The 21,499-nt window shown below is 35.2% G+C and overlaps 1 protein-coding gene across 1 annotated transcript in view; it reads left to right on the top strand.

Annotated features, from left to right (window-relative positions):
• Positions 1 to 20,286, top strand: part of LOC136031070 (uncharacterized) — a 52,160-nt gene extending 31,874 nt beyond the window's left edge. The window contains exons 8-10 of the mRNA XM_065710316.1: positions 5,131 to 5,406; positions 10,368 to 10,567; positions 19,070 to 20,286. The gene's annotated coding sequence lies outside the window, so the exon portion shown is untranslated. The remainder of the gene's footprint in view (positions 1 to 5,130; positions 5,407 to 10,367; positions 10,568 to 19,069) is intronic.
• The last annotated feature ends 1,213 nt before the right edge of the window (positions 20,287 to 21,499 follow it).

Genomic DNA, 21,499 nt, shown 5'->3' on the forward strand with positions numbered 1-21,499 from the left:
ATAAAAGTGCCTGGATAATAAAGTGCCTCAAAAACAAATTTCATTGACTAATTTGAAAAAAAAAACTTCTTAAATAGTCAAGCTCACCAAAGGTGTTACCCATCTCTTTTAGCTCCAAAAAAAAAAAGTGAAAAGCTAAGTACCTGATATATGCATAGGGCTTTATCTTGGATGTACTAGTTCTGTCTGCCCCTAGGATTGAATGAATAAATGGATAATTTAATTGCACATTATAAACAGAAATAAACTGTCACATAATGGGGCATTTGAAAGAAAAGAGTGTAAAGGAAGGCCTACTTAAATGACATAAAAAAATTAACAAAAAATAATAAACACAAACTATGAATAAATAATGCATACGAACTATAGATGATACATTCAAATGCGTTGTCGAATAGCTAGATCACAAACGCTCCGTTTGTGAACTAATGAGGAAGTTAATCGACGCTGTCGCTCCACAACAATCACAAAAGGGCAGAGAGATTGTATTTAGATGAGATTCTAGCATTACGTGTCCAAGAGGTACACCCCAAATATACTTTGTATACTTATAGAAAAGAGGTCTAATACGCTTCTGATCACTATCAGTATAAATAATCCAAAAAAAAACAGGGGTTGTCAGCACTACTCATGTCAATTTTTGCTCGTTTTGAGTTTGACTTGGCTATTTATTGCAATTTCTGTTCGTTTTAAGTTTCATTTATTTATTGATAGTGATTTGTGATAGTTCTACGCTTGGAAGATTACTTGACTTTATTTTTGCTCGTTCCTGGCTTAATGGAGCTGTTTACTTTTCTTCGAAAAACTTGTTTTGTGGAAAAAGTTTTAAATTAATTTCTGTTCGTTTTTTATTGACATAGTCTTTTTGATTGACATCACATAAATTTTTGGTGCCATTTGACACGTTACACTGGTTTTACAAGAATAATTTATGCTAAGCATATACATGTAAGCAATAGTTTCCAAATGAGCTCTCAGACAATTTTCTACGATTTTTTGGCACCCCACTAGTGCAGAAAAAAAAAGAATAAAAAAGAGATATCAAAGTTTTAAGCTATTTTTCGAAAGTACTTGAAAAGTTGTTTTCGTAATTAACTTTTACTGTCAAGATAAGCAGCTTTTTCAGAGCATGATTTTCAGTTTTCACTTACCAAAGGGGGTGGGAGGGGGGTTTTACAAGAAGAGGAGTTATAAACCTCCACCTAAATGTATTCAACTATGGATAAATGTATATTTAAAAGATAAATTTAAAAGATATATTTTATATCTTTTCAGTTTTTTGTATAAGAATCCGTTGTATGGATCCGTAGCATAGAATCCGTAAGAATCCGCAGCTATTTGTATGTTGGAGAAACTTTTTCAACAATGGTTAATTCTGACACAAAGTTTGTTTTTTTTAATTTAGTTGCATAGCTTCTGAAACTGACCTGAAAAATAAAACTTAATATCACTCACAAAAGATTTTATCTATGCTCTTTGACCGCCTAGATACACCTACAATCCTTTTGTTCATTTAAATTGTAAGAGCAAAAGTAGTAATAGTAGTATCCCCAAAAGTTTCAATTTATTGTCCCCAGTCGTTCTCAATGTATTGCTGAGGTGTCTTATTGGTAACCATACACAATGCCTTTTGATTTATTTTAACGTAAAATTTAGTTTTAAAGCTTAATGGGCCAATTGTATAATTGTGGGGAGATGAAGTGCCTAATATCCCCTCAGACATTGTTGCTGGAGTTTTCTACTATGCTGAACAAAATACCTTTGTCAAAATTTGACTGGATGCGTCTGGAAAATGAAAAGCCTTGGGAGAAGGGCTGCTTGCCCTCCAATCTCTGGTTACTCTTAAAAAGAGCACCAGAACTTTTAATTTTGAATTGAATTAGCTCTTTTAAACGTTTGTGACATTTCTAGCCATTACAGAACGGTGCTGCCTATGATATTGCTTATATGCTCTTTTGAAAACCTGCATGCCTACAGTTTTTTCCTTTAATTGAAACTCCTAAACGTTCCTAAAAGTTTCATCTTAATACCTTTATCGTCATTACTTACATTAACAGTAGTAGTAGTATTAAAAGTACACATATAGTGCCTTCTGGCTAGTTCAAAATCCCCCACAACTTACCTCAAAGGTCTAAACTAATAATATAAGTTGTTCTTCAGATCTTTCTTCGTCATCTTTCTGAAAGTTCACATCCTCATTTTTTTCTTTTTTTTTCTTTCTTTTTCTTTTTCCGAAAAGCTTCACCTTAATACCCTTAGCTTGCGCAGTAGCAATAATTGTAGCAGTATTAGTAGCAGCATGGGTATAGCACCTTTGGTTTCTTCAACATCCCCTTCAACACACGCAGAGAGTTTCAGCTTAATACATAGCATCAACCATTCCTGAAGCATTTCTGATGCGTCCGCTGGGCAACCTGTGTTACGATTTAGTTCCATACAGCTTCTATATATCCCAAATTTTTCACCTTAATATCCTTAGTTTTAATAGCATTAGTAGTAGTAGCTATAGAGTTAATTTAGTAGCCTAAGCTTTAGTGGCAGTAGCAGTAATAGAGGTAATAATAATAGCAGTAGTAATAATAATATGTGTAGAAGCAGAAGCATTAGGATGCAAATATTTTCTTTTGGTTTGTTCAACATCCCTCACAACAAGCCCTGTTAATTTCAACTTCACACACCTAACTGTTCCTAATATATTGCTGTTAAATCCCTCTGACAACCTGAATACAGAGGGCCTGTTCTGATCCAGTTCATCCCCCCACCCCTCAAAATTTCTTGAAAATTTCAACTTCATGCCCTTAGGCATAGTTGTAATAATAGTCGCAGTAGCAGTAGTGATATTACTTTTAATGGTATTGAATAGCGGTAGTAATACTAGCAGCAGTAGTATTAACCTTTTGCACCGATTTTGTCCGTTGAACCTCACTCTCATCAAGTCCTGGAAGTTTCAATTTAATACAATTAGCCATTGCTATATCATTGCTGATATGTCCTTTTGATAACCTATGTGTTTGTATGCTTTTTGAAATTTTCATCTCGATGCTCTTAGCCCAACAAATAGTTGCAATAGAAGTAGCAGTAATAGTAATAAATGTAGCAGTAACAATAGTATTCTGTAGTAGTGTGCACACATTGTATTTGGTGACATGATCTTCCCCTTTTAGTATAAGTGAAAATAATGTTCTGGTCATGACAAGGTATATGGGTTGTCAAAGACATAATTTTCAGACCTTTCAACTACAGTGAACAAAATGGCTATCTCAAAATTTTGATTTGTTGTGTTTTGGAAATTGATGGGCGTGGGGGGGGGGAAGGCTTACTGCCCTCCAATCACTTTTGATCAATAAAAAGGGCACTAGCCCTTTCAGTTTCCGATCTAATGTGCTCTTTTCCAAGTTTTTTATGACAAAAATGACCCTCTCAAAATTTCTATCAGATGCATTTCAGGAAAGTACGAGGTTTGGGGGGGGTATGCACCCTCCGATCATTCTCAATCTTGAAAAGGGCACTAGAACTTCTGATCACTGATCCAATATGCCCCCTCCGAATTTTACAACGATCACCATTTCTATATATACATTGTATGTCCCCAGGGCATAACTTACCTTGTCCTGATGGTTGTGGGGGGGTTGTCATCTTCAAAGACATAATTTCCGGATCTTTTAGCTACATTGAACAAAATGACTATTTCAAGTTCCAACCGAGCTGTTTTCGAAGTTTCTTCGAAAACAAATGGCCATCTAAAAATTTCTATCGGATGAATTTTGGGAAAATACGTGGTGTGTGGGGGGGGGGGTATCCACCCTTTGGTCACTTTGAATCTTAAAAAGGCTGCTGGAACTTCTGTGTACCAATCCAGTGAGCCTCTCCAAAGACATAATTTTGGACCTTTCAATTACATTGAACAAAATGGCTATCTCAAATTGTGATTAAATGTGTTTGGGAAAATGGTTGGCGTGGGAGGGCGGTTAGTTACCATTAAATTACTTTCGACTACCAAAAAGGGCACGACCCCTTTCAATTTTTGCAATTGAATGAGCATTTTTCGAAGTTTCTATGACAACAAATGGCCATCTAAAAATTTTTATCAGATGCATTTCAGAAAAATATGGGGGGGGGGTATCCAGAGGGTGGGGGGTATCCACCCTCTGATCACTCTGAATCTTAAAAAGGACACTATGACTTCTGATTACCATTCCAATGAACCCCCTCGGAAGGTTTTACGATTACCCTTTCTATATATATACCTTATATGCCCCCGGGCATAACTTACAACCCCGGCCCTGCAGGGGGGAGGGTTCATCCTCGAAGACATAATTTCTGGGCCTTTCAACTACGTTGAACGAAATGGCTATCTCAAAATTTTTTGGGGTGTGTTTTGGGAAATGTTGGGCGAAGAAGGGGGGTTAGTTGCCCTCTAATCACTTCTGACTATGAAAAAAAGCACTAGCCCTTTCAATTTCCAATCGAACGAGCCTATTTTGAAGTTTCTACGACAACAAATAACCATCTAAACTATCTCAAAATTTTGATTGGATGTATTTCGGGAAATGGTAGGTATGGAAGGGGTCTTAGTTGCCCTCCAATCACTTTCGACAATAAAGGGCACAAGCCCTTCCTATTTCCAATCGAATTAGCCTTTTTCGAAGTTTCTACGACAACTCCTTCGATACGAAGTGCTCTGGTCTAAAAGAAAAAAAAGAAATAATACATTGTACCCACATCGCTCTTTACTTGGGTAGCGCTATCACGCTGTCTATGATATGCTTCTTTTAATGGGGATTTAAATTTATCACCAGTGCTATGCTCTCTTTCCAAAAAGCGAATAGGTTTAAGTGAATTCAATTCCAGAGATTGAGACCCAGAAAGAGGTTCAGAATGTTCGAAAATTATTTTAGGAGGGGGGCGCAAATTCTGGAGGCTGAGACCTAGTTAAGTTAAGGTATTAATAGATAGTCTTGTTTTTAAGCTCAGTTCCCTGTTGACTGTATTCAGTTATTTGTGCTTGTTTACTCTGTGTGAAATAAAAATCTTAAATTTTGAAAAATCTTACATCGTTCGTCAATTTTATTTTTCTGATGGTGATAATTATTTGTAAATTAGTGTTTTATTTATGCCTTCTGTTTTTAGAAATGGCAAAGAAGCGTGTGTTCTCAATCGTTTAAAGGACTCGAATTTCTGGTTTAAAGCTGCTATTGCGTCTCGTAAATACTGTTGCTATAAGATTTTCAATTTGAAGATGGCACCCCCGCTTGTATTACTCTCGGCAAAGCCTTGGAATGAAGAAAAAGACGAGGCAGCAACAGATGATTCTTGTACTGAAAAATGGTTTGCTTACAATATTAATTTATGGAGGCTCTGCAGGGAGCCCGCAGAAGGAGATCTAATTTACATATCCATGGAGTTGTAAGTTTCATTCCTTTTTCTGGCATAAATCTGTTGTTCACCATTTGCTGGGCAATATTTTAATTTCAAAATGTACTTTTTTATGCAATCAGGTCTAATAAAAAAAAATCGATAAATTTCTGACCGACATACTTTAGTATCAAGTAGTTTTTTCTTCTTCTTTTTTTTCTGATTGATCCTGTATCTAACATTTTTGTATTCAATGTTTCTTATAAATATTGTTGAATTTAATAAACTATCTGTAGATACACAGAGATCCGACCCTTGGGGGGGGGGAGGTCACGAGTTTTTTTTTTTAATGATTCAAGGCACGAAACAAATTTATCTTTAAACCGCTACTGTTAGATTTTTTGATGGGGCAGGACAGGGAATGATCTTGGTTGAAGCGGTAGCTGCAACCTGGTAAACGACGAAGCATTGGTCATAGTAACCAAAAAAAAAATCCTGTAAAAAGAGGGAATTCCGCCCAAGTTCCTTGAATTTGTAGAGTTTTTATTCCGTTGTCCCAGAATCCAGAGACAAATTTCTCCGTTCGGCTCTGCAGTGAGCCAGCAGAAAGGGATCTGATTTACGTATCTACAGAGTCGTAAGCTTTATTTTATTTCTTTTTTTTATCATTAATGTTAGAAGTATAATTTTGTGTTTCATTTGATTTAAAAGATACCATTTGCTATACAATACTTGAATTTCACAACCCACTTTAATTTCTAACCAGGTTTAAAAAAATCTACAAATGTCCAAATGACTCATTTCAGTAGTACCTTTTTGTTCTTATCTTTTTCTGATTGATCTTCTATCAAACATTTTTCTATTCGATGTTCCTTATTAATATTTTGTATTTAATCAACTATGTGTAGCTACACAGGAATCTGACTCTTGTGGGTGGGAGGAGGGTGCTATGGTTTTTTCCTTGCGTCTCAAAGTGTGAAACTTGTGTTTCTTTAAGCCATTCTATTATATTTTGAAGGGCCAGGACATGTTGTAATATTGTAAAGAGGAGAAATCTGTCCCAGATTCTTGAATTTTATAGAATTTGTTATTGCACCTTTCTAACAATTGTTTTAGAAAAAACAGGCTTAGAGGTGCTTGTTGTAAACCAAAAAGGGTTAAATTTAGTCAGAGGTGACTTTTTTTTCTTTTTTACTGCTGTTAAAGATTATCGTTTTTGCCAGAAAGGTTGTTTCTAGGCCTCTAAGATAAGACAAAATGGATTTTGTGGCGTAAATAATGACGAAGACCACACTGCCTTTACATAATGCAACAACAAAAGAGAGAATAATGAGGACTTTTTTCCCAAGACAATGAACCAACAAAACCTATTTGAATATTTCGGCCCTATATCTAAGGGCCGTCTTCAGCAAAGAAAAAATAAAAAACAATAAAACACTTACAAAAAGTTCTCAGTTAAAAATCCATTTTTTTTAAAATAGCCTTGGCATCATTACTTCTTAACGAAAAGTTCAGCCAAGACTGTCTGATAAAAGCTAACATTTTACAAGCTAAAAAGGTTCATTCATTTCACTAACTGTATTTATTAAAAATTGGAATGATTTCTTATTGCGATATTTGCCTTCTTTGCAGCTAATCTGATAGTTCTTTTGGGATTGGGCTTGTTTTTGTTCGTTCCTATTTTTGTTTTATTTTGAATTAGATTATTTCTATAATATTTAATATAATATATATTATTTAAGTTTCGTTTGATTTCGATTGCCTCGCGGACCGTTTAGAGACGCGGACTATTTAGAGATGTATTATTATTTAAGTTTCGTTTGATTTCGATTGCCTCGCGGACAGTTAAGAGACGCGGATTATTTAGAGATGTATTATTATTTAAGTTTCGTTTGATTTCGATTGCCTCGTGGACAGTTTAGAGACGCAGACTATTTAGAGATGTATTATTATCTAAGTTTCGTTTGATTTCGATTGCCTCGTGGACAGTTTAGAGACGCGGACTATTTAGAGATGTATTATTATTTAAGTTTCGTTTGATTTCGATTGCCTCGCGGACAGTTTAGAGATGCGGACTATTTAGAGATGTATTATTATTTAAGTTTCGTTTGATTTCGATTGCCTCGCGGACAGTTTAGAGACGCGGACTATTTAGAGATGTATCATTATTTAAGTTTCGTTTGATTTCGATTGTCTCGCGGACAGTTTAGAGACGCGGACTATTTAGAGATGTATTATTATTTAAGTTTCGTTTGATTTCGATTGCCTCGCGGACAGTTTAGAGACGCGGACTATTTAGAGATGTATTATTATTTAAGTTTCATTTGATTTCGATTGCATCGTGGACAGTGTAGAGACGTGGACTATTTAGAGATGTATTATTATTTAAGTTTCGTTTGATTTCGATTGCCTCGCGGACAGAACTATCAGAATAGCTGCAGAGAAGGCAAATATCGCAATAAGAAATCATTCCAATTTTTAATAAATACAGTTAGTGAAATAGATGAACCTTTTTATCTTGTAAAATGTTAGCTTTTATCAGACAGTCTTGGCTGAACTTTTCGTTAAGAAGTAATGATGCCAAGGCTATTTTTAAAAAATGGATTTTTAACTGAGAACTTTTTGTAAGTGTTTTATTGTTTTTTATTTTTTCTTTGCTGAAGACGGCCCTTAGATATAAGGCCGAAATATTCAAATAGGTTTTGTTGGTTCACTGTCTTAGGAAAAAAGTCCTCATTATTCTCTCTTTTGTTGTTGGATTTTGTGGCAAAATTTCTACAGTTCAATTGTGATTGCAAGCAAGAAAAGGAGATATGATGACCTTTGTGAAGGCAAAAACAGTTAAAGTTCTGGATCCAAACGAAAATATGGAAACATGAAACCAATTTGTCTAAAGTGCTTAAGTTTACGCTGTGGAAGGGTTTTACTGAAAAGAAGTGATACAGATAAATTTATAAATGCAAGGCTGGGGCCTCTCTTCAGCAAAGGAGGAGATATAACTTGTAGTATAAGTCGTAAATAACTTGGCAGTTTTCAGGCACAACTCTCCTTAATTTACTAAATTACTGCTTGTTTCTGCTTAAGTTGAATCAGTTTTTATTTGTTAGCTTCTTTCAAAACCATGAGGCAAATAGAGTTTTTACTAAATAGTTAAGAATAGGGAAAATTAATAAGGTTAGGGACTCGGGTCAGTCTAAAAAAGGAATAATCACAAGATTCAGTTAGTGTTTCTAAATAAAATTCAGAAGCTCACGTTAGGGCTCGGCGTTGACAAAACATAGTTTGTAAATTAAACAAAAGATTTTGTTTTCAGTATAATTTTCAGTCTTGGAATTGTAATGCATATGAATTTTGCTTCGTCGTTATTTTTCTGGTTCTCATAGCTCAGCTTTTAGTTAAGACATTTTAGCTAAATACTTTTTCAATTTGTTCTTTTTCTTTTCTTTTTTTTAAGAAACTTCCCCTGTATTATGCACTCAGTAATTTTTTTTTCTTTTTTTTTATCAGCAGAAACATGTCTTTTTGGTCAAGTTGATCTAGCTAGTTGCTCATGATCCGAATCTAAATGTTTCAAAATTGCTAGGGAATATCTACATGGAATTGATTTCCCGCTGTTGATGTCCCCTGAGCTTTTGAAATATATTGGTATTTATCTTATCTTTTGTTTTCTCAAAGTAAAAGATGTACACAGTCCTTCTTATCTATCTTATCTTTGTTTTCTCAAAGCAAAAGATGTACACAGTCCTTCAAATGTGCTGTGGCTATCTTTGAAGTAGAGTTGAATTATCTATTCTTGAATCTCTCGCAAAAATAGCCTTCCAAGGACTCTTAAAAAATGACGGTCACAGAGTAGGTCTCTACAACTTATTAAATTATTTTTTCCGCCCTTCCCCCTCCCTGGTAGATATACCTCACAAGAATGAGTATAATTTCATATACATGCTAAAATTTTAATGAGAAAATGCTCATTGATTGCTCCCAATTTTCATTATTATTATTTCTCTGTAAGTTTCCTGTATTTTAATCTCAAAAGTTTATAGGGATATTGACAATCGTGAATCTCAATATGTTTCAATCTATGAAGATTGAGTAGAAAAAATGTTCTAGGTTACCCTGGTTATCTTCTTGAGAAAACAGCTCAACACCTTTACCGGTTTCCTCTCTATCTTTAGAGTTACATCTTCTGGTACATCTCAACTTCAATTGCCTTCTCATCTAGGGACTTTAACCTGATTATACAGTTAGGAATCATCTTTTTAGATAAAGAGACTGGGTGGTACCATTTTGCTCCCCTCAACTAGCGGGTTCTTTATTTCACTATTGTAATAAGTGTAATCTTGTATAAGTCGTACCTAGTGGGGACTTATTTAAAGTAAAGCATCTCCCACGGTGTAAAATACGGAAAGCTGAATCTTAATGATTCAAAAGGCAGCATGTTGCGCCCATAGATATATTGATTTGTAATATACCGCAAACACCCTGAGTTTCTTGTACGCTCTGTGCTTTCTTACTACAGCTGTTTAAGCTTTTTTCTGTATATTGCACATGTAGCTACTTTTTTGGGTTAATCCCTGCTTGGTAATACAGGGTCTAAGCTTTGATTCTAGCTCCCCCAAGGTCAACATTCTACACAGGAGAAAAGGAGATATAGTGGAGAAACCCTAAATACCAGGACTGGTATGAACTTGTTTTTCTCTATGTAGGTATAAGCTTCCAAGTCTGTTTTTATACTCTCAAGCTCGTAGTTAAGCCATTCTTCTTTCTTTAACTGGTGACCATCTTCAGTATTTATACTGAACTAATCGGAAAATATATTGGACAAGTCGATTAAGCAAATCTTGTTTGATAGGTGGTCTTATAAATATTATTTTGACGGAATGTGTCACATAATATCTTTTCAATTACTGCAGGCATTTGGACTTTATCTTTGCTTTACTTTGGGGTATGTCAAACTTTCTTACATAGCTTGTAAAGAGCTATTGAATTACTTTTGTGACTTTTCTTGTTTTTAGCTCTGCGACCATGAATTTTAATGGACGAGATTTCATTTTACCGTATTTTATGGATAGACCACCCGAAATCAAATTCTCCAGAAAAGTCTCCCTCCCAATTATTACTACTGTTTATTCAAGCTGTGATGAAGAATCTCATAGAGACTGGGAAGAAAATTCAGATGATAATACTGAACTTGTCTTAACTGATGTCGTAAAAGGTACTGTACAAAAAGAAACGTGTCACTTTATTTTTCGTTTTAATGGCTGATTTATCTTTACCAGCCATCTGACGACCAGCCAAACCCTTATACCAGTCAAAAATTAGTATTTAGTTAATGAGATTCTTATGTATTTGGTAGAGATGAATTAAACGAAGGGATCTATTTTCATATTTGATTAATAAATTACCCTTGACTGTTATAAAAACAAAGTATGATAAATAAATAAATATTATTTCAGGGGAAAAGCGTAAAAGAAATTTCGCTTATCACATAAGTAAAAGACTTCAAATTAAAATGTAGGCTATGGGAGTTCAGAAGACTATACTGCTTCAGGCTTCCCTTCCTTCCTTATCACCTTCTGCTTTAAATGGGTTCAATTTACCACATAATTTTCCTTGTTGAAATATTCATATCCAAAATGAACTGCTAAGTGCAGAAAGATAACAAATCCATAAATAAAATGGGAATTTATTTTGTCAGCATTGTTATATTTTGAAATCGAATCAAAATATTGAAAATTTGTTCTTCAGAACAACTAACAACCTTGTCTTATTAATAATAGTAGTAAAACAAATTAAAGCGCAAAAACAGAACATATCCAGAACTTGATCAACGGTGAAAAAAAATGATTTGTTCGCTAATATTTTTAAAAGAACCAAATGTCCACAAGAACGGACAAAGAACGAAAACACGTAATAAAGGATCGAACGTTCCAACATATAAGTGTAATAAAATGATAAAAAGAACAACTGGATTTGGAATAGACAGATTGACGGGGGAAAATTACAATAGGATAAGGCTCAAACTTTAACTGCACCTCTTTAGCATTAAGACAGTTTAGTAACTACCGCTGTAACAACATTATTTTGACTTTCAATGAGTATGGTTTGAATTACAGTTGACTAAAACTCCTGAAGTGCTCATCAAAAGTAATTAAAGCCAAAAGCCAAGTGCGCATACTGAAGATTTTAAAAGATATAAAACTTTTAATAGATATAAAAGATATCAACTATATTGCCGTCTAATTTTTATGACACTTGGTATTTACCAAGTGGCATATAGCGATCGCAAATTCTGTCAATCTGTCTGTCCGTCTGTCGGTCCCGGTTTTGATAGTTTAGGCACTTTCAGATAAGCTAGGACGATGGAATTTGGATCCGCTCTCTTTGGGGGGAGGGGGGGGGGGTAATTCGGAAAATTAGAAGAAATGAGGTATTTGTAACTTACGAACAGATCTTAATAAAATTTGATATTTAGAAGGATCTCGTGCTTCAGAATTCTTATTTTAAATCCTAACCAGATCCAGTGACAGTGGGCGGAGTTGGAGGGGAAACCTGCAATCTTGGAAAACGCGAAAATTGAGGTATCATTATCTTACGAATGGGTGGTCGGATCATAATGAAACATATGATGTATAGAAAGATCTCATGTCTCAGATCCTCTATTTTCAATTTGAATTGGATCTGGGGACATAGGGCGTTGGAGTGAGGAAACAGATATCTTGGAAACCGGAAATCTTGGAAAACTCTTAGAGTGGAGAGATCGGGATGAAACTTGATTCGAAGAATAAGTACAAGTTCTAGATACGTGATTGATATAATTAGAACGGGTCCGCTCTCTTTGGGGGGGGGGGGGATTTCCAGTGCTTTGGTGAGTTCGGTGCTTCTAGACGTGCTAGGACGATGAAAATTGGTAGGCGTGTCAGGGACCTGCACAAATTGACTTGATAACTTTTGTTTCCCCGATTCGACCATCTGGGGGGCTGGAGGGAGAGGAAAAATTGAAAAATGAGGTGTTTTTAACTAGCGAATGTGTGATCTGATCTTAATGAAATTTGGTATTTAGAAGAAACTCGTATCTCAGAGCTCTTATTTTAAATCCCGACTGTATCCGGTGATATTGGGGAGTTAGAGGGGGAAATCTTGGAAAACGCTTTGAGTGGAGAGATCAGGATGAAACTTGGCGGGAAGAACAAGCATAAGTCCTAGATATATGATTGATTGACATAACTGGACTGAATGTGCTCTCTTTAAGGGAGTTGGGGGGAGGTGGTGTAATTTTGAAAAATTAGAAAAATTGAGGTATTTTCAACTTAAGAACAGGTTGACAGATCTTAATGAAATTTGATATTTAGAAGGAGGAACTCATGTGTCAGAGCTCTTATTTCAAATCCCGACCAGATTCTGGTGACGTTGGAGGGGGAAGCCGGAAATCTCAGAAAACTCTCAGAATGGAGAGATCAGGAATAAACTTGGTGGGTAAAATAAGCAAATGTCGTAGATACGTGATTGACGTAACCGGACAGCATCTGCTCTCTTTGAGGGAGTTATACGTGATTGACGTAACCGGATTGCATCAGCTCTCTTTGAGGGAGTTAGGGAGGGGGGTCCAGTGCTTTGGCGAGTTCGGTGCTTCTGGATGTGCTTGGACGATGAAAATTAGTAGGACCTGCACAAATTGGCTTATTAAAGTCATTTTCCCCGATTCGACCATCTGGGGGGCTGATGGCAGAGGAAAAAAATAATGTATTTTTAACTTACGAGTGGGTGATCGGATTTTAATGAATTTTGATATTTAGAAGGACCTCGTTTCTCAGAGCTCTTATTTTAAATCCCGACCGGCATTAAGCCTCTGATTTTCCTTTTAAATCAGTCTATTGATTCTTAGAATTTTGCTAGAGCTCATGGCTCTTGACTCTTCCGACCTCGTCACAAGTGACATATGAGCTCTTGTTTAATTTAGAAGAAAAAATGATCAATAGACCATTTACTCCCAAGAAACTACAAAAGTCTTAATTTTTGACAAATTTTATTCTACAGAACTTTTATTCAAAACACACACAAAAAAAATCCTTTCTGATGATAAGACTTCCTGTGAAAAAATAGTATGCGGTGAACAGTTACTTTGCTGTATTGTTTTTGGCAGGTTTACTTTCAACTGAAAGTAAGGAGCAACGTTAAAGCTTAAAATTAATAGAAATTATTCCTTATATGAGGCGGGCTGTCCCCTCGCCCATCTCTCGCTCTTCTTGCTGAAGTTTTTAGTACTTTAGAAAAGCTTCTTATTCTAATTAAGCGGTTTTTGTGTTTCAGTAGTCGTTCTTAAAGAGTCAGGACCAACAGTCAAACTGTAGCGTAAAGAGCGAGATATTGAGGAGGGGCCAGCCCTCTTCCTCATTTTCGGAATAATTTCTGTTCGTTTTAAGCTTTGATATTGCTTCTTATTTTCGATTCCACAAAATAAGTTTTTCGAAGGGGAATAAAGAACTCCAATGAAACCATATTGAGCAAAAATGAATCAAATGTTGTACCAAGCGAAAAGCTACCACATATCAGCATCAATAAATAAATAAATTCTAAAACGAACAGAAATTACAATAAATAAATAACCGAGTCAAACTCAAAACGAGCAAAAATTAACTTAAGTATGGTTCACACACCCTATGCTTTTTCAATGCCAGAACATAATTTGCACTTTTACTACTATCACATACTATTAGTAGTAGTATGCAATTAGTAGAGTAGCAGTATACATAAATCAATTCTTAAGATACACTCTTTTGACAATCTAAATCCACATAGTGTCTTTTGTTAATTCAAATTTGCCATCAATATTCTCTCAAATATTGTATTTATAGACTTAGCCTTAAAAGTACTAGTGTTCTAGTAGTTGGGGTGGCAGTAGAAGAAGTAGTTACCGTGTTAGTGTTGTATTAGTAGTAGTAGTAACAGTAGTAGCAGCAGTATTAATGACGATAATAGCATGTATGTCTTGCCTTTTGGTCAGTAGTATATCCCTTTCAGGGTAAACCGTTCCAAAATATTGCTAATGTGGGCTTTTGATCCTCTTTTGACACCCTTTTAGAATATAATAAAATATATTTTATTCACTGCAATAGCTGGAGCTAACATGACCATGTCATGACACAAAAAAAAGACCTAAAACAAATAAACAGCAACACAAAAAAACTAAGGCAACAATTGCCGCTTCAAGGTCAATAAAAATGAGTCATAAAAAAAAATTAATATAAGTCAAATATTTTCACGATTAAAATAGCGACAGTTTATATAGGATATTTCAGAATAATTAAGTATATAAATGATTGGTAAATTCAAACACTAACTGGCAAATACCTGAAATAAACTGCATCAAACATTAAATATTTGTCATGGTAATATTATTAAAATACCAAATGAAACAAGGGACAAATGATTTTTAATATCTTTCGGTACTAGAGGCTGGGTAAGTCATTAACTGTGGACAATTATTTTTTATTTGTCAGAGTCAAGTGACTGATCCTTCAGTAGGGTGGCTCTCAAGGTTGGATAGTAGACCAAGATGAGCTGGGTAATTCAAACAATTTAGTCCAAATCGATGTGTCAACGAGTATCAAGTGAATTCAAGTTGAGTTGTTTTTGTGCATCATCATATTGAGTAGTTATGCCCAAGCATAATTTTTACAGCTCTTTTTTGTATCATCTCAAGTCCAACTGATTTGATCTTTCGTCGCACCCGGATGCCAAGCCGGACATACTCAAAAGAAGGTCTAACATAGCTGCAGTATACAGATTTCAAAACTTCAGTTGGCATACCAAATCTCTTCAGGTTGGAAAACGAATCTAAAAGTGAGGTGCCTTTTTTAGTCAGATATTCGACTTGCGAGTCCAATCTTAAATCTTCTTCCAGAAGTACTCCAAGTACTTTAACTGTTTTCTTTATCGGCATTAGGGAAATAGAAGAGTGGCTGTTAACCATTAGGAAGCTAAATGTCATGTAAGAGCTCTTAGTTTCGCAGACCTTCAGTTTTACCTTTCCTAATTGAGCTTTTAGGTAATTAAAAATTATCGTCACTTCAGACTGTTCGGTAGTCAGAGGGATTAGTTGCAGTGATGAAACAGCCAAATATGTGTTTAAGGATGGTATCCAACAAAGCAATCAGATAATAAATAGTACTATACCCTGGTCTAAATCCAAATTGTTGGGAATCTACGTTCTTTCATGTCCTCAAATAAATAATCAAAAATAAAACTTTCAAACGCTTTTGAAAGACCCGGTGTTTTTGAAATCGGCCTCATATCGTAATATCCTAGAAGCCTTACATTTGGGAACTGAGGTAACATACGCCTGTTTAAAAATACTAGGGAAAACACCATCAATAAAACATTGGTTAAAAATTGCCGTTAAAGGAGTAGATAAAAGATTAGCACATTCAAGATCAATTTAATTGGTATCTCACTTGGGTAACTAGATTTATGAGGATCAAGTGCCTTCAACTTCTTAACAACTGAACTAATCTCTAGGATAGGGATATTTGAAACTGAGTCATTGGTTGGTAATGCTGTTAGTCGCGGATGGATTTTGCAAATCGATGAAAACCAATCATTAATCTCTTTAGGTTGCAGGGGTTTACCAACAGTATCTCTAACTTGAACTTTGCTCACTTTTTGCTAATAATATTTTGAACTGTATGATAGAACTTACGTGGATTGGATTATATATTTTCTTATTGTTTTAGAACCACATTGATTACGTGAACATCTTATTTTATACCAAATTGCATTTCTTAACCTTTTGAATCTTCCTCAGGTCCAGTTACATGCAATTCATTCCTCAATTTCATCAGATCCCGAATATCTTAAGTATTCCATGGTTTTTCATTAGATTCCACATATTTTGGTTGTTTGTGGGAGAATTTGTGGGAGCATTTTTCGAACAGTTCTCTACAAAATAAACGTGCCATTTTGTCACCATCAGAAATTAGAGGATATCACACCAGTCTCGATTTTTGAGCCATTTCTTGTAGAGATTTATTAGCTCAGATGTGTAGGGCCTGTACACTACACTATTTTTTGTCTAATTGGGATAAAATGATTAGGTACCCAAGTAACACACAGGTGGTCACTCATACCTAGTGGGGGTAAGGTAAAGGGGGTATTGTAATATTTTAAAGATAAGAGCTAAAGACGAGATCTAATATATGGTTACCTCTTGTTGGCACATTAAAAATCTGCTTAAGTGACAGTTAATTGCTTATCCATTTGGGATTCAAGTCATTCAAGTCGCCAGTCATTATGATACCAGCGTTAGGATAAGAGAACTGTACATTGTCAGTGCAATTCAGTAAGTAATTCACAAGGTCTTTAAGGGCCACGGGTGGTTAGTAAACAACATATATCACTAGTGATGTCACTTCCTTAGGTAGCGTCTTAAGCCTGCACCACAACTTTAAGACTTTGAAACCATTTTTATTTGGTATATTGTAGAAATTGAGAACTCTATTTTTTTATAGATGATCGACAAATAATATCAACACCACCACCATGTGTTACTGTAATTTCATCGGTTGTCATTCTTGGTTTAAAATAAGTATCATATCCATCAAATGCAACATACTCTTAAGTCACGGAACACGATTCACAGATACAAGTAATATCAAGTTCATTCTTCAAGCATAGTTCGACCTCTTCCCTTTTGTTCATTAGTGGCCGGACGTTTGACATTAATATTTTCACATATGAATAGGGATGAATTAAGGGCTTTATACTGCGGTCTCGAATTTGTTTGCCAGCACACTGAATCGGTTCCAAGCTGGGAAACTCGGAAAACATGGTTTGAATGGTTGGTGAATCTTTAATTTGTTTAAAATTCCAACTCCTTTGGCTGTTTGTACCGAACGGATTGTCGAAAGGATGGTTAATGTTGGTTCTTGCCAGTTTTTCCAGGGTTTCAAGAGGGGAGGGGGCTGGTATGATGGAGGAGGGATGTGCATTGGCTGACTAAAGACATGTGGCATGAGATTCGAACTCATAACAGGAACCAGATATGGCTGACTTGGGGAGCCCTGTATCACCAGAGGTGCATTTTTTCGCTCCCCGTTTTTCGGACTTCGCAATTAAGTCTTAAAACGTAGCTTTCTCCTTCTGTGGAAAGGGAGATGCATATTAGGACAACAATTCATGAAACAAAATCTTTGTGGAAACTTTTGACACAGAGATTTATGTGGTAGAAGACGATACTCGTCATGGCAGCTACCTTTAAAAAATTCACGCAAATATTAAGAAACGGTTCAATTCTTTACCTTTCTGCAGCCTCCACTCATGTGAAATCTGCAAACACGTCGCTCGGGGGTATGATAAGTTGTATGACTCTTCTTCATCTTATGAATAGACAGAGGATACTCCTTATTGAGTCTTCTGGACTTGGCTGGTAACAATGCTACTGCATGGAACAGATACGTCAGTACTGGGACATTTCGACCCACTCTTATTACGCTGGTTTAAGTACTTTTTACAGGTAAAAAGAAAGAATCATCCCGAGGGCTTCTGAACAGCAAGAACTATGCCTGCATCAATTGCGGCGCAGGTCGCATGCATGTGTTGTAAGCATTGATGACAATCAAATGAGGGGCTGTTTTTAGTCGTTCTATCACATATGAGGCAAATTAGGTCAGAACCTTCACAGTCTTTTCTTTTCACCGTTTTTATTTTCTACAGCAGCCATCTCGGTGTTATGCCAGGAGCTGCTGGTGATTCTGTCAACATGTTTTCACTCGGAAAATAATATTCGTTTAAACTGATCATGGTTCTTCTCGTTGTTAATTGGCTGTCTTGGACTATTATTTTTCAACTTCAATTTAATCAGGATACAGTTTTTTGGAGAATCTTTTTACGCACAAATTGTGCACACAAAGCTCTTCTTCAAGTTATTTGAGTACTTGGTATTTCCACAGCTGAAATGAGACGGTCTATTGCATTTAATAGACTGCACGCCACCTGTTTTGCTGGTTATTCTTTTTAATCAGATGCCGCAATATTCTGGATCCATAATGGATGCTGATGCTATGCACAAAGACTTCAGTCGAGTTCAATACTCTAAGCTAATTACATCTCTTAGCCCAATTCTCCGCAGTTAATAAACGATCAAATCTGGACGGAATTTATAATAAGTAGCAAAAATGTCAATAGCAATTAAATAAAATAATCCGATCATAAAAGTCTCTGGAAAAATCATACAGGTTGAATCTTACTTTATTAAAAAGTTGATACTCAAAAACAAGGTATTCACACAACGAAGGTTCATCTTAATACTCTTAAGTCTAACTAGTTTTTGCAATTGAAGTAGTAGTTGGAGTAGTTTAGTAGCAGTAGTAGCATTAGTAGAAGTAGCAATGGTAGTAGTGCTAGTATTGACATACAAATATTACCTTTTTTCAATTGATCTTCCTGTTTAAGTATTCTCTGAAAGTTCCAATTTAGTGTTATTCAATTTACCTTTTTATTTAATCATGAATTTATTTACCTCCAAAATGGGCATATAGTGAACAAACTTTAAAGCTGATTGGACAAAAAAAATGTATATACTCTCCTCCCGCCCCCTATTTTATTGTTATAATAAAAATTATTATCATATAATAAATATTTAATAATTATATAATAAATATTTTATAATCATTATATAATAATTATAAAAAATATTGTATAATTATTGGTCTATTTTCAGATAATGGCTCCCAGCTGTCATGTGTTAGCCGAAATGAAGAAGAATCTGAACTGTTTGGCCCCTTGGGATCTGATTGGTTCTCGCAAATTTGACTTGGATGTCCATTAGTATCGTATGGAGTCTCATATTAGTATTAAAGTAGATTAAGTCCAGAAAGTATCTTTTTAGATGCAAATCCCGAAGTTAAGTGCCAAGAGTTAGAACCTTGACTTGTGATAATTACTCTAGAAAGCCTACGAACGATTATAAAAACATAAAAGTGTGAACACCTTCTAGTAAATGTCGAGAACATCGAACGAGAAAATAACGATTTGAATTTGGCTAGCTATTGCTATGAAAAATAAGATATGAAAAAGAAGGTAATAAGAAAAATAAGAAATAGAGAAATTAAGATATCTCAAAACACTTCAACAACGGCCTAAGTACGGCCTTTAAGGCCATGTTTACGGCCTAGAGTCTGGCTTTAATAGGTTAATTAGAGCCTAGTTTGTGAACGGATCGAAAAATGTCAAAACTGACTAGGTCCAATTTAGTGATGAATTATCCACATATGATGGTTATATTATCTTATATGATCCATATGTGATTCATATACAGTATATATGATCCATATTTGATGTTTTGACTTCCTCATATTTGTTATACGCTCAGTTGTTTATTCGAATAAAACAAAAATCGATTTTTAAATTTAAGCCTTTCAATAATTGTTTATTCACTGTGTTTGAAGACATTCATTAAGAAAGTTGTGACAATCTCCTAATTTCATTTTAATTTTATCCCGCAAGATCGTATCTGCAAGCTGACTCACAGCCAAGTGAAATAGTCATTTAAAGAATGATAAACTCCTGAAAGAAGAAGAACTCGACTACGGATTGTTCATATGAAGATGCTATAGAAGTCGAGAGCATCGTTTTCAGGCAGCAGGTTCAGATAGCAGGTCCGCATTTGGCGTTTTCACAACTCCGATTTTAACACAAGTCTACTACAAACCGTTTTCAGCTACCGTCTGCTATCTCCAATTAGAACATAGGTTTATTGAATCTAGAATCTGCTGAAATACTGAGTTCAAACTCGGGGAACTACAATTCTGGGTGAGATTCAAAACGAACTGGGAGGGTGAAAATTATTGACTATAGACTGAAATCTGAAGTATTATGCCAGGTGTCTTTTTTTCTTTTTTCTTTTTGTCAAATTCCAATACAATGACGTTTGTACTATTTTGCAGCCCTTTTACTCCTTTGACATAAAATGGAAATCTTTAATTGTTGAGCACTAGTTCATGACAAGCAATTTTGAAAAACTGCTGTGTTCGCAGCCTTCCTAGCATGAAGCGTTTTCAGCATAGAGAGTTTTAGTCCTGTGTTTTGGCTCTAAAACCTGCTTTATGGAAGCTCTTGCTGTGCTACACGCATCCTGTCATTGTTGAAACCCGCTGAGCATGAAAATGAGACTTCGTATCGTAGAAATTGTTGAACGCTATTCCACTGGTCAGTCCAAAGAAGTTTTAGATTGGTTTGTATCCTTACATAAGAAGAAGAGGAAAATAGTCTACTGAATCGAAATCTTAGCAATATTTAATCTCCAGCTTGTAAATAGAAAAATCTTATACCCATCTCAAAATGTTAAAATAAAATTACAGCAATGTCCTTGAAAAACTTATCATTTCTGCAGAATGAAATGCTAAAGTTTAATGCAAGAGCTCAATATTTACAGTACCATAGACAACTAGATTCAAGTTGCCTATGGAATGTGAAGTGTTGCAGGAGCAACACTTGGTCAGGTATGACAGGAAGGGATTTCAAAATATAAATTGACTTTACAGCCGACTGAATCTTAAGTGTACCCTTAGGTATATCAGAAATATATAAAATATTGACACATCGGCAAACATCTAACCCCTTGCTTTAGTTTTTATTTATTTATTTTCTTTATTTCCCTCAAAAAATGAGGAGTAAGCTACAATGTAAATATAAAGAAAAGACAAATGATAACGCTTACAATAAAAAAAAAAATCAAATATTGATCAAACACTTAAAGAGAGAAAAAAAAAGATACAAAAACACTTGCTAAATAATTTAGCCTGTAAATCATCAAGAGCCAGAACTGTTACTCAAAAACGGAAATAAATTGTGGCCTAAAATGATAATTTTCGCCTTGTCTTCAAATGTTTTGTATTTTTTCTTTATACAGACTACAGGATCCTTCACTTTAAGCTTAAAAACAATCTCAGTGTTACTAAAAGAAAGGGGAAACCACGTAAAAATTTGCAAAATTTAAAATAAGGAACTTTAATGGGCGAAAAATCAGAAGGTCTGAGATTACGGAAGAGGAGGGACGGGAACAATACGTGAGACAGAGCAACAGCGCTATACATACGACCAAGGACGTCCCGACAGTAAAGACCCCGAAAACGAATTAAAAAACCAAATG

This window comes from Artemia franciscana, chromosome 9, assembly GCF_032884065.1.
Source record: "Artemia franciscana chromosome 9, ASM3288406v1, whole genome shotgun sequence".
Classification (NCBI taxonomy): Eukaryota; Metazoa; Arthropoda; class Branchiopoda; order Anostraca; family Artemiidae; genus Artemia; species Artemia franciscana.